Source organism: Notothenia rossii (assembly GCF_949606895.1).
Source record: "Notothenia rossii genome assembly, chromosome: 5".
In the NCBI taxonomy this organism is placed as follows: Eukaryota; Metazoa; Chordata; class Actinopteri; order Perciformes; family Nototheniidae; genus Notothenia; species Notothenia rossii.
This window is the reverse complement of record NC_136903.1, coordinates 10,034,677-10,049,282: the sequence shown is the minus strand read 5'-3', so window position 1 is coordinate 10,049,282 and position 14,606 is coordinate 10,034,677. Positions and strand designations below refer to the sequence as shown.

At 41.5% G+C, this 14,606-nt stretch overlaps 1 long non-coding RNA gene across 1 annotated transcript; it reads right to left on the bottom strand.

Annotated features, from left to right (window-relative positions):
* Positions 1 to 1,863: 1,863 nt before the first annotated feature.
* LOC307041810 lies at positions 1,864 to 10,800 on the bottom strand. The gene is made up of 3 exons (XR_013808890.1): positions 10,248 to 10,800; positions 3,097 to 3,157; positions 1,864 to 2,829 (listed from the first exon to the last, which is right to left on the bottom strand). It is a non-coding gene; the product is annotated as an uncharacterized lncRNA (long non-coding RNA).
* Between the last annotated feature and the right edge of the window lie 3,806 nt (positions 10,801 to 14,606).

Here is a 14,606-nt window from a genome sequence, read left to right as displayed (position 1 = left end):
GAGGTTAGGTCCCCCACCACTTAAATCATGTCCACATGGATAGGAAACTAAATACATTTGCATTTTGCACACTTCTTGTGTCCACATCTTTCTGTTTTGGTGGTCATGCAACAACCGTGCACGTGAATACGCGAGTCATGCATTGGTAAGATATCTGGATTAAGAGGTTGTTTTTTCTTTGCACAGCATGAAAGAAAGGCCAAATGAATTGGCTGTGATTTTAGTATTTTTAAGCAGAGGTCAATAATTTGTACGGCCCTCAGAGGATGTTGAAAATATTGAAATGGCCCTTGAGAGGAAAAAGGTTCCCCACCCCTGCGCTAATGCCATATACTCGGCCTCACAGGTCGATATAACCGGACCATTTTCAGTTAAGCTGAAACAATATCCAGTTGTGCTTCTCCTATCATTTTGATCAGCTGCCCAATCAGCATCACTGTATCCCTCAAGCTTTAGGCTTTCCTCACTTTTCTTGTAATGTAGCTCTTGGTCTATTGTACCCTTTAGATACCTCAACAGTTGTTTTGCTGCAGCCCAATGTTGTTGTTTTGGTTCTGCTAAGTGTTGTGATAGTTTACTCACAATCCAGCTCAGATCAGGTCTAGTACATGTCATAATGTATATCCAGCTACCTACTATCTCTCTGTATCCTGTTGAATCGATAACTTCACCCTCAGTGTCAAAATGTAACTTTTGCTCACATGGAGTTGACCTTGGTTTGCACTCTGACATGCCAAACCTCTCTAGCATCTTTGCTATGTGTCTCTTTTGGCTCATTCTGATCTCCCCCTCACTCTGTGTAAAGTTGATACATAGGAAGTGTTTAAGTTCCCCCAAATCTTTCATTTTAAACTTCCTCTTCAACATCTCTTTGACATCACTGAGTGAGCCGTTGTTATTGGCCGCTATAAGTAGGTCATCTACCCATATCAACAGAATAACTCTTTCTTTCTCAGACTCTTTTCTGTAGACACAATGATCAGCATCATTTTGCACAAACCCATTCTCTGGAAGATGATCATGCAGTAACTTGTTCCAGTTTCGCCCGGATTGCTTTAAACCACACAATGACTTGTTGACTTTGCACACTAAGTGTTCCACTGTTTTAGATTTTGCCTCAAAACCTTTGTGCTGTTCCATATATAACTCACAGTCTATTGGTGCATGGAGATAAGCTGTCTTCACATCCACTTGGTGTAGGATAAGACCATCCTGTATAGCCACCTGCATCAATGTACATACAGAAGTCATATTTGCTGTCGGTTAAAACGTTTCCTTGTAATCAATTCCCTCTACTTGACTATAGCCTTTAGCTACACTGTCGGGCCAGGAAAGTATCTCAAGTAATTTCAACTTACAATTCAGTTTAGCCAGGAAAGGATATCAAGTCATTTCAAATCTCAATTACGTTTCTCCAACTTAAAAAAACAAGTTCACAGGACTCTAAATAAAGCAAGTAAACCGTTCGGTGAACTTCTTTTTTTTAGTCAAATGAACAAATATTTTTGTTGCATCAACAACTTTTCTCAAATTCTCTCAACTCACCCTTAAGTGTCTCAAACTTATAATAATTAGTTCAATTGACAAACTGTGTAGTCAATAAAACACTGAATGAACTAACTACCCAAAGTCTCATTAACTTATTAGTCTTAGCAGTACCAACAAAGTTATTAAAGTTGTTTAAACTTGACTTTATGTTCAGTGAACATAGAAAGTTGTCTGGTCTAGCAATCTTAAATTCATACGACTTTTTTGAATAAACAATTGCTGTGGCTACCGAATCCAACATTTTCAAACCGGTGAAGTGAATTTCTGAAACAATTAACAATCAAAAACATACATTTATTCATAATGTATACCTTGCAGTAGCTCAAGGCGGAACATCAGCAGCACATTATTAATAGTACATCGAACTATGCCTCGAGTAATATATGTTTAAAGGCAACGCCTTTCTTTGAAACATCTATCCAACCGCAAACAAGCCAAATTTCAAAACATGCTACAGTTCAGCAAACAGATATTGTATTGTATTGTAATATTTATATGGATAAACAATGAAAAGTTGTGCCTTTAACCAAATCTGTATAAACATGTTGCTATAGAGTGCCACAGTGACACGTCCTAAAACCCGGAAGTAAACTCCTTCCGGTTCCTTCGACAAAAACCAATGCAATTTCTCCATAGGATCTATAAATCTATCGATTAGATTTATGATTCGAAAATTATAAAAGTAGGGTAAACATGTGATATTATCCAGCTGAACAAAACGTGATCCGTCTCTTAAATGTGTGTCAACCACAGACCTTATTTCCAGCCATTTTCCAAAATCCTAAGGAGAAATTGCAATGCTTTTTGTCGAAGGAACCCATGCGCAGCTTACTTCCGCGTTTTAGGACGCGTCACTCTGGCACTCTATACCTGACAGATATATTATATATTATCGTTTCATAAAATAACAAGCTAACATATAATTCCAAAATTAACAACAGAGGGAAAATCTAGCACCCTGTTAAAAAGGAAATTGTTAAAACATTTGTAACGCAGTTTAGCTGTAACAGAACAAGGAATGGAACAAGTCTTGCTGGCTGCCTTGGAGTTGTGAAGCTCATCAAATAACCACATCAAAGAACCTTAAGGTGGAACCCAGATAAGGTAGGGAACCACATCTCTCAGCACATCTCTGCAGTATATTGTGTAGCCTACTGAAGCAATTTGTTTTGCAGTCCGTGAGCCCGAGCAGAGCAGGTGCCCCGGCTCCCGTTCTTCTGTGACGATCAGTACGCCAACATCCACTCCGTTTACAGCTGCCGCCTCCTCTGAGTAAGTGGCCTGAATTATATCAGAAAACATTGAATAACTAATCAACAACTTTATTAATCCTGCGAGGGGCAATTGGTTGTGAGCAGTTTATGTCATGTGAGGAGCATAAAGGAAGAAAACCCACAGATAGATACACCCGGGGGCAGAGATGTGGATAATTCCAATTTAAATGGGGATGAATGATTTTTAAAAACGATTAGTCTTAAGAGCAGGTAGAGCATATCTACACCCTAATGGCAACAGATGAAATTCATGACGAAAACGTGCAGAACTTACATTTCCACTTCATAGGATTGCCTAGTCCTGCAATGGAATGCTCCTCTCCCTTTCACACTTCCTGTGAAAAAAAGAAAGAAAGTCAAGGTGGTTTAACATTAGTGCACACAGATAAATAAAAGCACTGAAATTAATTGCCTGTGTTTTCCCCTATTGCTAGCTGAATTGGGGTTGAGGAGATGTGACCATGTTACTGTAATGTTAGTTGGTTGGGGTGTCTCAATTCCCAAAAGCCCTGGGACTTCCAGGGGAATAGGGGAAAGGCACTTTTAAATGTGGGGGGGGGGGGGGAAGTAGTGTCATTAAACAGGACCCAGTCAGGGATGCTCCAGGCCGGGTACAGGAGTGTTCATATAGCCCCTGGATAATGGTAATAATGGTTCATGATCAAGGCCGGATTAGTACCTCCAGGGGCCCCTGGGCACTGATCAATAATGCCCCCCCCCCCAACCCACGTTCCAACAAGTAGCACCACGCCTACCCAATCCTACCAACATCACCAATATTTAGAATTTTCAGTCAATCTGGCATGTCAAATCGCACACCTATTTATCAAAAGCAGGGACGGAGCCACATAGTTCAACCAAAGTAGGTCTAGCCTTTTGCCCTTTCTGTCAAAAATCACAAGACAAAGATACAATGGATAAGATCTCAAGACAGTGTATGGCTGAAGAACAGGGGCGGACTGGCCATCTGTAGAATCTGGAGAACCACAGAACGGCCGGTCGTCAAGGGCCGTTGACGGCCGGCCGGCCCATTAAACATTTTTTGTTTAACGTCATCATTTAAGTTGCGCTGATGGCCAACAGAGGGCGACAGCGGCCGCTAATGCAGTTCTGTGGTTCTTATCATTCAAATAATCACACACGAAGAAGAAAAAAGACCGGCCACACGAAGAGAAGGGATTAGACGCCGCGGCAGACAGGGAGAATGAAAAAACATGGATAAAAATCAAAGAAAAAGAAAAAAAAAAGGTGGGGCCGAGAAGGCAAGAGAAAAAAAGTGAAGTCACTCGCAGGTGAAGCATATACATGTCGCAAATTGACAGACCTTTTTGGCAGCAGCGCTGCTACAAGCTCTATCAGCAGCAGCTTAGAACAAGTGCAAGATGATGAAGAGAATGATGAGGGTGCAAGTTCAGATAGCCAGCCTCCTGCGTTCATGATGAGGGACAGAGTTGAGCTGGTGGAAGAACCAGCTCAACTGGCACATACAAGTGCAGGGCAAGAGCAAGAGGTGGGTGAGAATTATCCCTTGAACTCAGTGGCGTTTTCTCCTGGAGGCCAAGGGAAGCCAGGCTTCCCCTGTTTTTTTAGATTGTAGTTATAATTTTAATAAATAAATAAAAACACTTTGTTTAGTTTCGGTAATTATTCTGCCGGCCCATTTCTCCTCCATTCTCATTGAGTATTTTACGAAGAGTGAAACAGCGCCCCTCTAGATGTTATGATGAAACAGGAGATGGCACTCTCTGTTGCGAAAGGAGACTAGCCGAAATTGGCTTCCCTTGGTAAAAAAAACGGAGGGATTGACCAATCAGATGAGGCTCACGTCATGCCTCACAATCCAATCAAATCGCATCAACTTCAGTTCGTACTGTAACTGTCATCACCGCCCTTAAAAAGTAGCAAGCAACTGAAGCAAGTGCAATTATGGAGGGTGGAGATTTGGAGTATTTCATCAAAAATAATTTTACTAAACTTCCGCTACAGCAGCAACTCAAAATGAAATCTGATGACAGGCCAATGCCCAAACTGGAGCTGTGTACAGAGAGGAAAAAAGGAGCGAATCGGACATAAAACTTTAAATAATAAACAGCGGATTTCTAAAATTTGACATTTCATGTGGCCGGACTGGGTCAGTTTCCAGGGCTGAATTTTAGTCCCAGTCCGCCCCTGCTCAAGAAGACCTAGGTAATATCAATCAAAACCTCAGAGCAGCACCCCACTTAATGCCAAAATATGACTGGCTGGCTGTACAAGTACACGAGGAGTTCTATTTGTCACAAACATCGAGAGTTACAAAAGTAAAATATGTAGTGAAATTGTGTGGTTGCTCAAGGGTGGGGCTGTGATTCGGCTATACACCGCCGCCGCGTAGTAATAAAGTTGAGCGCATACATAGTGAGACCTACAGTACAGTGGCCTACAGTAATTTGACCCTATGGAAAAGCTGTGTTATTTATGGCGAAGAGTGAGTGTCATTTAAAACAATGTATGATGAGTGAGGTTTTGCCCGAAAAAATATATATATAGCCTATATATTTTTTTTTTTTATCTTGTCACTGAGGGCCCTCTTTGCTCAAGGACCCCTGGGCACTTGCCCAGGTTGCCCATATGGTTAATCCGGCCTTGTTCATAATCATTGTCATGGGGAGAGAAGCTTATGCAGGGGTACATGAGACTTTTCTCTGCGTGCGGCAAAACAAGCTCACCAAAATGGCTTCACCGGTCTGGCAGTTTTTCAAGGTGTCCTGATAAGACAATAAAACAGCTATATGCAACGTGTGTGAAGCAGAAAGAGAGAGGTGACGGAGACACGCAGCTCTACGTGATCACCGCGGCAGCTCCTCCCGTTGTGAGGGACCGTTGATTACATTGATGCATACATCAACGCATCACCACGTTTCATGTACATTATGATGATGCCATACACATGAACATAAACATGACTTTGATATTATACAAATATGCTCAACAGTTATCCTTCCCTGTCAACATTTGTGAATACGCCGATTCTTATCATTTTCGCTGGTTATTATTACTAAAACTACTAATATAAACTTATCTTTATGAAACGATTGCGGGTTTCCCTTCCCGTTTCCAAGCCACAACAGTGATTCATGCCTCTGTCAATGCTGAAGAAGCGAAACTGACAAAAGATAGTTTTGTGAGTTGACGTCTATATTAGGGTGACCAAACGTCCTCTTTTGCCCGGACATATCCTCTTTTCACGCCCTGTCCGGGTCGTCCGGGGGGGGTTTATAAATTCATGAAAATGTCCGGGTTTCGCGGATTGTTTGCATGTACTTAAATTGACTGGCGAATTGCACAGAATACTACGGTACTCTGTTGCGTGTGTGACGTAATCCCTGAGTCTGAAGCTTTGTGGGCGGCTCTACAACTACGCTGACACACAAACAGAGGAAGGGGACAGAGCGGATCGCCGCTCACATTCACAATGCCAAAGCGCAAATGTACTTTTACAGATGAATTGCAGAAGAAATTCCAAATGTACCGGCCCGGTCGGAACAAATGGGAGGCGAAGTGCACCGTGTGCAAAGCTTGCACATACGTGTGTGTGTCCAATAAAGGTGCAGGCGATCTTAAAGCGCACATGGAAAAAATAGGAAAATAGGAAAAGCTGTGCAAGGTGAGAGTTTGTCGGCAAAGTTGACAGACTTCTTTGTTAGACCAGGCAAAACAGAGGATGCTGTAAATGCAGCGGAGGGTGCGTTTGCATTTCACACTGTGAAACATCACAACAGCTACAGATCTATGGATTGCACAAGTGCCTTGCTAAAAAAAGCATTTCCAGACTCTGACACTGCTAAAAAATTCAGTAGTGCGCGCACTAAAACCGAAGCCATTGTCAATGGTGTTATAGCGCCCCACTCGATTGATGTCGCACATGAAGCACTCAAAGAAATCCAGTACTGTGGTGTTTCTACAGACGGGAGTAACCACGGAGCAGTGAACATATTCCCAATCATAATCCAGTACTTTGACTGGAAGAGGGGTGGCATGCAAACAAAATTAATCGAGTTTAAAGACACACCAAATGAGACAGCAGAAACCATTGCACAATATCTCATTGAAACATTGGCAAAAAACAATTTGTCTGAAAAATGCATAGCATTTACTGGCGACAATTGCAACACAAACTTTGGGGGAATCCGACGTGATGAAGGGGGAAAGAATGTGTTTGCAAATTTGAAGAGGTTGCTGCTGAAGACCACTGTGATCGGTGTGGGTTGCCCAGCACACATATTGAATAATTGTGTTCATCATGGGGCAGACAAAATAGATATTGACCTTGAGAATATCATGTTCAAAATCTACCAGTTCTTCCACATTTACACTGTGCGCACTGAGAGCCTGAAGGAGTACTGTGATTTTGTTGACATTGAATACAGAAGGATGCTTTCTCACAGCAAGACAAGGTGGCTGTCATTGTTCCCAGGCATTGAGAGGATGATACAGATGTTTCCAGCCTTAAAGACATTCTTTCTGTCTCAGCAAAAACCACCCACAGTGATCAAGAAGTTTTTTGTAAATGAATTCAGTGAGATCTACCTCTGGCACATGCACTCACTCATGTCTGCGTTCCACACCCACATTCAAGACATGGAAAAGGAGAAGAACTCCACTATGGAGGTAAAGAAAACAATGAACAGCATCCACACCATTCTTCTTGAACGCAAGAGCAACAACTGCATGTCCCTTAAAGTTAAGGGACTACTGGCACAAAAGCGTAGTGATGGACTTGGTAAGGAATATGACCAGTTCTCTGCTGATGTGCAAGGCCTGTACAGTACATGTCTGGATTATCTGGAGAAGTGGATGACTCCCATGGAAGAGTTCTCCACATTCACGTGGATGGATCTGAGTGAGCCACCAGAGTGGAATGATGTGGAGGCCTGCATCAAGTTCCTAGTAGAGAAGGGGGTGGTAATTGGTGATGTCAAGTGTTTTGACCAGGTCACCAATCTGAAGAGATTCACAGAAAGGTGCAACCGTGATGAGGAGTTCAGTCGCCTGCAGGTGCACCAGAGGTGGACCAAATATTTTGAGAAGGCCAAAAGCATTGCATGTTACTCAGAACTACTGAAGATTGCACAGTTTGTCTTTGCACTTTCCTCTCACAATGCAAATGTTGAGAGGGTTTTCTCACTGACGCAGAGCCAGTGGACCAAGGAGAGGAACCAGCTGTCTGTTGAGTTACTGAAGGGGATTCTATTTGTGCAATACAATTTGAAAGACATGTCTTGCAAAGACTTTCATGCTTATTTGTTGAGCAACCGAAACCTGCTGGGAAAGATCAGCTCCACAGCTAAATATCGATGGGCAGACAAGGAGGATGAAGAAGAAAAGCAGGATGAAGAAGATTGAAGTATGCAGCTATGCAGAGAGAGAAAGCTATGTAGCTGTGGGAGAGAAACTTTAAACTTTTAATTTTAAATTGGGACCCTAGAAAACAGTTTGAAGCTAGAAATATGTGAAAAGTTGTCGTTTCACTGTGGTTGTTTACAATGACAGGGCCTGGAATTGTGTTTACAAACATTTAAAGTAGGCTTATATTTGGTTCATGGTGCCTCAAAATGTGTTTGGTTTGATTTAGGTAATCAAATGTTATGTTAGGTTATGTTCACTAATGGAAATTATGCAAATGTGAAATCCAAAACTGCATAGTGCACTTTTCAAATAATTACATTAGTATCTTTGGGAGGTTACTGTTTTATTGTTTACATTGACAAGATACAAAGAGATTATTTGTTAAAGCTGGATTTTCTATTTTCTACTATTTCATATATTTTGTTATTTATTTTTGTCCAGTAAGACTTGAAAAGAGAGCTATTATTTTGTTACAGATTGATGTTTAAGTTATTCTTGTGCATTTGAGATTTGTCAGAGATGATTTTTGGTACAATAAAGCATGTTGATTGTTGAGTAACCTTGGTTTGGTGTGTCTTTGGTTATAGAGAGATATTATTGTGTTATATACAGTAAAATAATATAAATAATAATTGTATATCCATACAGAGGAGGCATACTTTAAAACAATAAGGCATCTTTGAGTAAACGTTGTGTATCATTAAGTATCTCGAGGCTGGGGGCAGCATGTCCTCTTTTTTGGAAATCAAAATATGGTCACCCTAGTCTATATTATTCTCCTATAGGGAAAAGATCAATATCACGAAAGCTAAACATCTCAAGATCAATCCATAGGCTAAAATTAGGGCATTTATCATTTGTCTTAAACAATGCTTTCATGATGGGGGATTCAGTGGAAGTTTGAATGCGGTGGCGATGGGACGCTCTTCCTTCAGATTTGTTTCACATGATTAGGAAACATGTTCAATTTAGCAGAACCGCGGGTGGGTACAGTTTGTCCAGAGCAGGGTTAATTATGAGATTACTGAGTGTTTGCTGTGCAGCACTGCAGGGGATCACGATGGAGAAAGTGCTTGTGCTCCCACTGTTTCTCCTCCTTTCAGCATTAACAGGTGAGAATGTGCTCTCAGAGGGTTTGGTTGGATGGCTGCAGAGAAGTACATTTACTTGAGTAATGAGGTTAAATTGTTAACATAGGTTCAGGAGCATGGCCACGCCTAAAACTCCGCCTCGAACCACGGCCACCCAATAGTATGAAGCTGCACCGTCGGAGGCTGCACTCTCAGGACCGCACTCCCACGATAGTTGTTTTGCAACATCGTCGTATTTTCCATATACTCACTGTATATATAAAGTAACATAATATATCTTATATTATTAATATATATATAATTCTGATGAAACGTTATTTCAGCGTCAATAAATGAGTGTTAATCCCAGTGTGTTTAGTGTACAACATCACATGTCATTTCACCTTCAATTCACGGTTTTCAAAACGTTAGCCACATGCTAACCGGAAATGAAGAATTTTCAGAATAAAAGTGTTAAGTTAATCGTTAGTGTGAACTTTTGGGTTTTTCAGAATAAAACTGCTTTAAATTAAAACCCTGTATTTAATTTAAATTACGTCATATCAACATTGAAACATTGAGGTTTTGGGGTTTAGGTGTGGGAGGGAGGAAGGAAGATTAGGATTAGGTAAAAAGGTAGGGAGTGGTTAGGGTTAGGATGGGGGGAAGGGAAGGGTTAGATTGAAGGGAGGGAAGAGAACTGCTACCCGGGAGCTACTCGCTAGGTGGCAGTGTCACGAAAAACTAGGGTCGTGGGAGTGCGGTCGTAGGAATGCGGTTGTGAGAGTGCAGTCTCAGACGCTGCAGCTTCATGCTACTCCGGCCACCCCTATTTACAGTATATCCGGCAAAACTTCCGGTCACTGCTTCTCCATCCTTTCAAAGACTGACAGCCAGAACGTGATTCACGCCGCGCGTCGTCACGGTTCAAACAAGCTAAACGCTACCACGAGAACATTAAACTCACCATGGATCCCGAACTGCTGATCAACTCACCGGAGTCAGATGAAGATCTCTTCAACATTGGCTACCCGCCATTCACGGTTCAGCAGTCGGATCTAAGCCAAGCATCCAAACAGAGCCGCGTGCGCTCGGCAATCAGTGTCCCACACACCAGCTGCCACCGCTCCCATTCAAGCTCATACTTTCCAACCCTCCCGATTTTCGCGGGAGACTCCCGATTTCATTGCCCTCTCCCGGTTTCCTCCCGGGGTCATATTTCTCCCGCATTTCCCCGATTTCTGACAAAATCTGATTTACTCAGGACTGTTTCCACTCAGACTTTAATACAGCTACACCATTGTTTGGTTTCCATGGTAGCGCGTCTCTTTAGTAGCGCGCGCAACTCAAAGTCTGAGAGGGTGAGGCAGATATAGTCACAGAAAACAGAACAAGAATCGACAACTCCACCCTCTGCTCACTCCTTTCCTGTAAAATACAGGTCCAGCCCACACATATGCTCCATCAAGGATGGTGCTTCGGCCGCAAGGCAGTGCACTTACAACTACAATAACTACCCCACCCCCTGCGGTGGTTTTGGAAATGCTCCCGATTTCTGAGGTCTCAAGGTTGGCAAGTATGCTCAAGCTCCCCGAACGAGATACCTCCAACTCCAGACAGGTCCCAGGCTTTGGTCCCGGAATCTGGCCTGCTGAGTGCCGTCCATGCAGCGCTGGTGGATTGGCAGACCCGTTTGGTTTTCATCAAAACTGAGAAAACAGAAGTGTTGAGATCTGGCTCCTTCCCAGAGGCCCTACAGATTTAGTGTCACCTGGAAGGGTATGAGGTCCATGCCGCCCTCCTCCCCCTTCTGGAAGCAGCTACGTTATCACCTACCTGCCCCGCAGGTTGCATCTAAAATAAGGCTTTTACCTCAGACAAGTCAAGATGTTCCGTCATGGTCAAATGTTTAGGCAAATCAGAATACATGTCTTTTATAATATACATTTTGAGTATATGACTTGAAGATGAAAACAGTAGGCTACAAATGCAGTATACAAACATGTTTTAGGCAAGCTGAAGATCCTTAAAACACATTTTTGACATGTACCTTTTTCTTATATTTCCTTGTAAAATCTTGTATTGTTGACTTTTCCCCAAAGACATCTAAGGTCCTTATATAAGTAATGTATGATGCTTCTTGTTACCAGCCTATAGACTTCGGGTTCTAGAACCTACGTATTTTTGTTACAGCTGATGTTTTGCTTTCAAAGTGTTAAATAAAATCCCTGTTTTATTTTTCAAAGAGGTAATCGGTTTTCCCTTCTCTATTATAACACATGTTCTGCCATAGCACACATTATGTGTCAGTGTTCTGCAGGAAACATTTACACTGCATTTGTTATATTCATGTCAATGTTGTCACATCATGCTGCTCTTAATCTCATCCTTTCCTGTTACTGTGTATACCAAACATGTGTATGACCTGTTTTACTTGATCCCCTATAGAGAAAGTCTCCATTTTACTTCAAATAAATATATTTTATATATAGTTATTTATTTATGTTAATCATACATTTGTTTATATTAAGAACAATTTAAAAGGATCACCTTTAGCTTCTTTAAGCTCTCTGTTTTGGTTTCCAAATATGCTTTCAGCACAATAATGCACATTTACTGTGTGGTTGACTCTGCACGCTAACTGTCGAGCAGACAGAGTATACTGAGAAGCAAAAAGCCAGGGATGAATGGACTTCAACTATATTTTAGTTTTCTTTCTGATAGGGAAATGAGGAGTTGAATTCCACTCTTAACAAGCCTAACATATCTCAGCATAAAGATTAAGTAAAAAGTTATTTTGAAACATTTTCACAGAACATTTTCAGTTGACCTCCTTAGTTTCATAGATGACCTTATTTACATAGGTGTTGTGAAACACTGGTACCAGCTGACAGCTGCTTACACTTTAATGCTGAAAAAGCTGGGTCTTCTTTACGACTTACCATAAAATAAGATAAGATAAGATGGACCTTTATTAATCCCCGTGGGGAAATTCAGTTGTTCAAACAGCAACAGGGTAAGGGTGAAAAAACAGGATGGCACAGATTCACACATATTCATAAAATAAAAAATAAGATCAAAAACAAAAAAATAAAAATAAAATGGACATATATACAAATTGGGTCATATATACATATTACGTATTATATATATTAACATGGGTGTGTGGAAACAGTGTGAATTTATGTCCAGGGATTGTTCACATTATTGACATCTTGTTGTGCAGCTTGATAGCTACAGGCACAAAGGACTGCCCGAGGCGCTTGGTGCTGTGTCGTGGAGGGATGAGTCTGTGGCTGAACGTATTCCTCATCTTCACTAGCTCTGCATATAGTGCGTGGGAGGGGTTCTCTGGGATGCTGTCGAGCTTCCTCCTCGTCCTCCCCTCTGCTATCACCTCCAGATTGTCCAGTTGTACTCCAACTACAGAGCTAGTCTTCCTCACGAGCTTGTTCAGCCTGCCAGTGGCCCTATTGTTTGTGTTTCCACCCCACCACACCACGGCAAAGAAGAGCACACCGGCCACCACAGACTGTTAGAACATCTGCAGCAGCCTCGTGCACACATTGAATGACCTGAGCCTCCTGAGGAAGAACAGTTTGCTCTGTCCCTTCCTGAAGAGAGCATCAGTGTAGTCTGACCAGTCCAGTTTATTGTATACAGTATACACGCTTTTGTCCTCTTAATTTACTTTGTGTTTCCCTTTATTTTTTTATATACCTTAATTGTATAACATCAAATGTATGTGTCTTCTTCAAGGCAGTGCCTTTTGTCTCCTATCAGAATTGCTGTCTACTACTTTATTTATTTATTTATTTTTTATGCCCAAAATCCTATAAATATTATGACACTATACACATAAACCATTGCAACAGAGTAAAATATGACTCTAAGAAATAACAACTCTTACTTAGTTTACCCAGATAGGAAGTGGTTTACTATTTAAGACAAGAGCCGATTCTAGTTAAATCCTTTAAAACATAACCAAACAGGAAATACCACCTTCTACATCAACATGCACTGTGATAATATCCCACCTCATGTTACCACACAAGAGACCGGAAGATTTCAAGCAATAGGCGTTTTCACACCAGAGTAATATGACATTGATGAAATACCAAGAACCCGAGATGAGGTAATACACAGAATTCTTTTTCGAAAGTTTAACCCTCCTGTTGTCTTAGGGTCAAATCTGACCGATTTAATATACTTTCATCAATCATAACTTTTTTGTTTTACATTAGATTGCATTAAGGCTTTATGACATCCTTCACAGTAGACATTTGAACATATAAAATTGCTGATCACCACTTTCATTGAATTTTGGATGATTTAGTCAACTTTGTAACACCCATGGTGTTCCCGGCCATAAAGAAAAGGAATTAGTAACCATCCGGATCAGATAAAACACACAGACACACACACACACACACACACACACACACACACACACACACACACACACACACACACACACACACACACACACAGACAGACAGACAGACAGACAGACAGACAGACAGACAGACAGACAGACAGACAGACAGACAGACAGACAGACAGACAGACAGACAGACAGACAGACAGACAGACAGACAGACAGACACACAGACACACAGACACACACACACACACACAAATACTCTAGATGTGTTCCCCCCTTATGTGCCCATCCCCCCCCATGTAAATCACACCTGGCACACACAAACACGCACAGAACAATTTGATACATTTCATGCTCTTATGTGCCCATCGGGGGGATGGGCACATAAATGTGGGGGACACCTGGCACACGCAATACATGTTCAGTGTCTATTCTTTGTATATTTACTGTAGTTTTTTATGTATACCAGTAGTCTGATACAATATTTACAGTTTGAAAGGGTGTTAAATGACATTTGGTGATGATTAATGGTGTTTGTGTTAATGTAATAGCAGTTAAAACCGGACCGGTCAAATTTGACCGTGAACACCAAAGTAAGGGGGGGAAAACGAAGACTTAAGAGCACCGATATCGTTAAAAGATTTACAGACACAGAATGCAAACTGGATACATTCTTGGGCTTTTGAGCCTTCCCATGTTCTTGGAAGGTTGATGTTCGAAAAACTATCAAGTGAAAATAACAGGTAGGCTATTAAGTTTAAACTTGAATTGTCTTTCAATACCAGTTGACAACCTTTGCTTCAAATGTGTGTTTAAAAGGAAGCATGTGTTTGTGAACGGCGTCCCAGCCCTTTTTGACTGTATCATTTAAAAACACAACTCCCTCTATGGTTTCAGCGAGATACTCCACAGCAGCACTACAGAGCTGTGGAGGGGGAGATC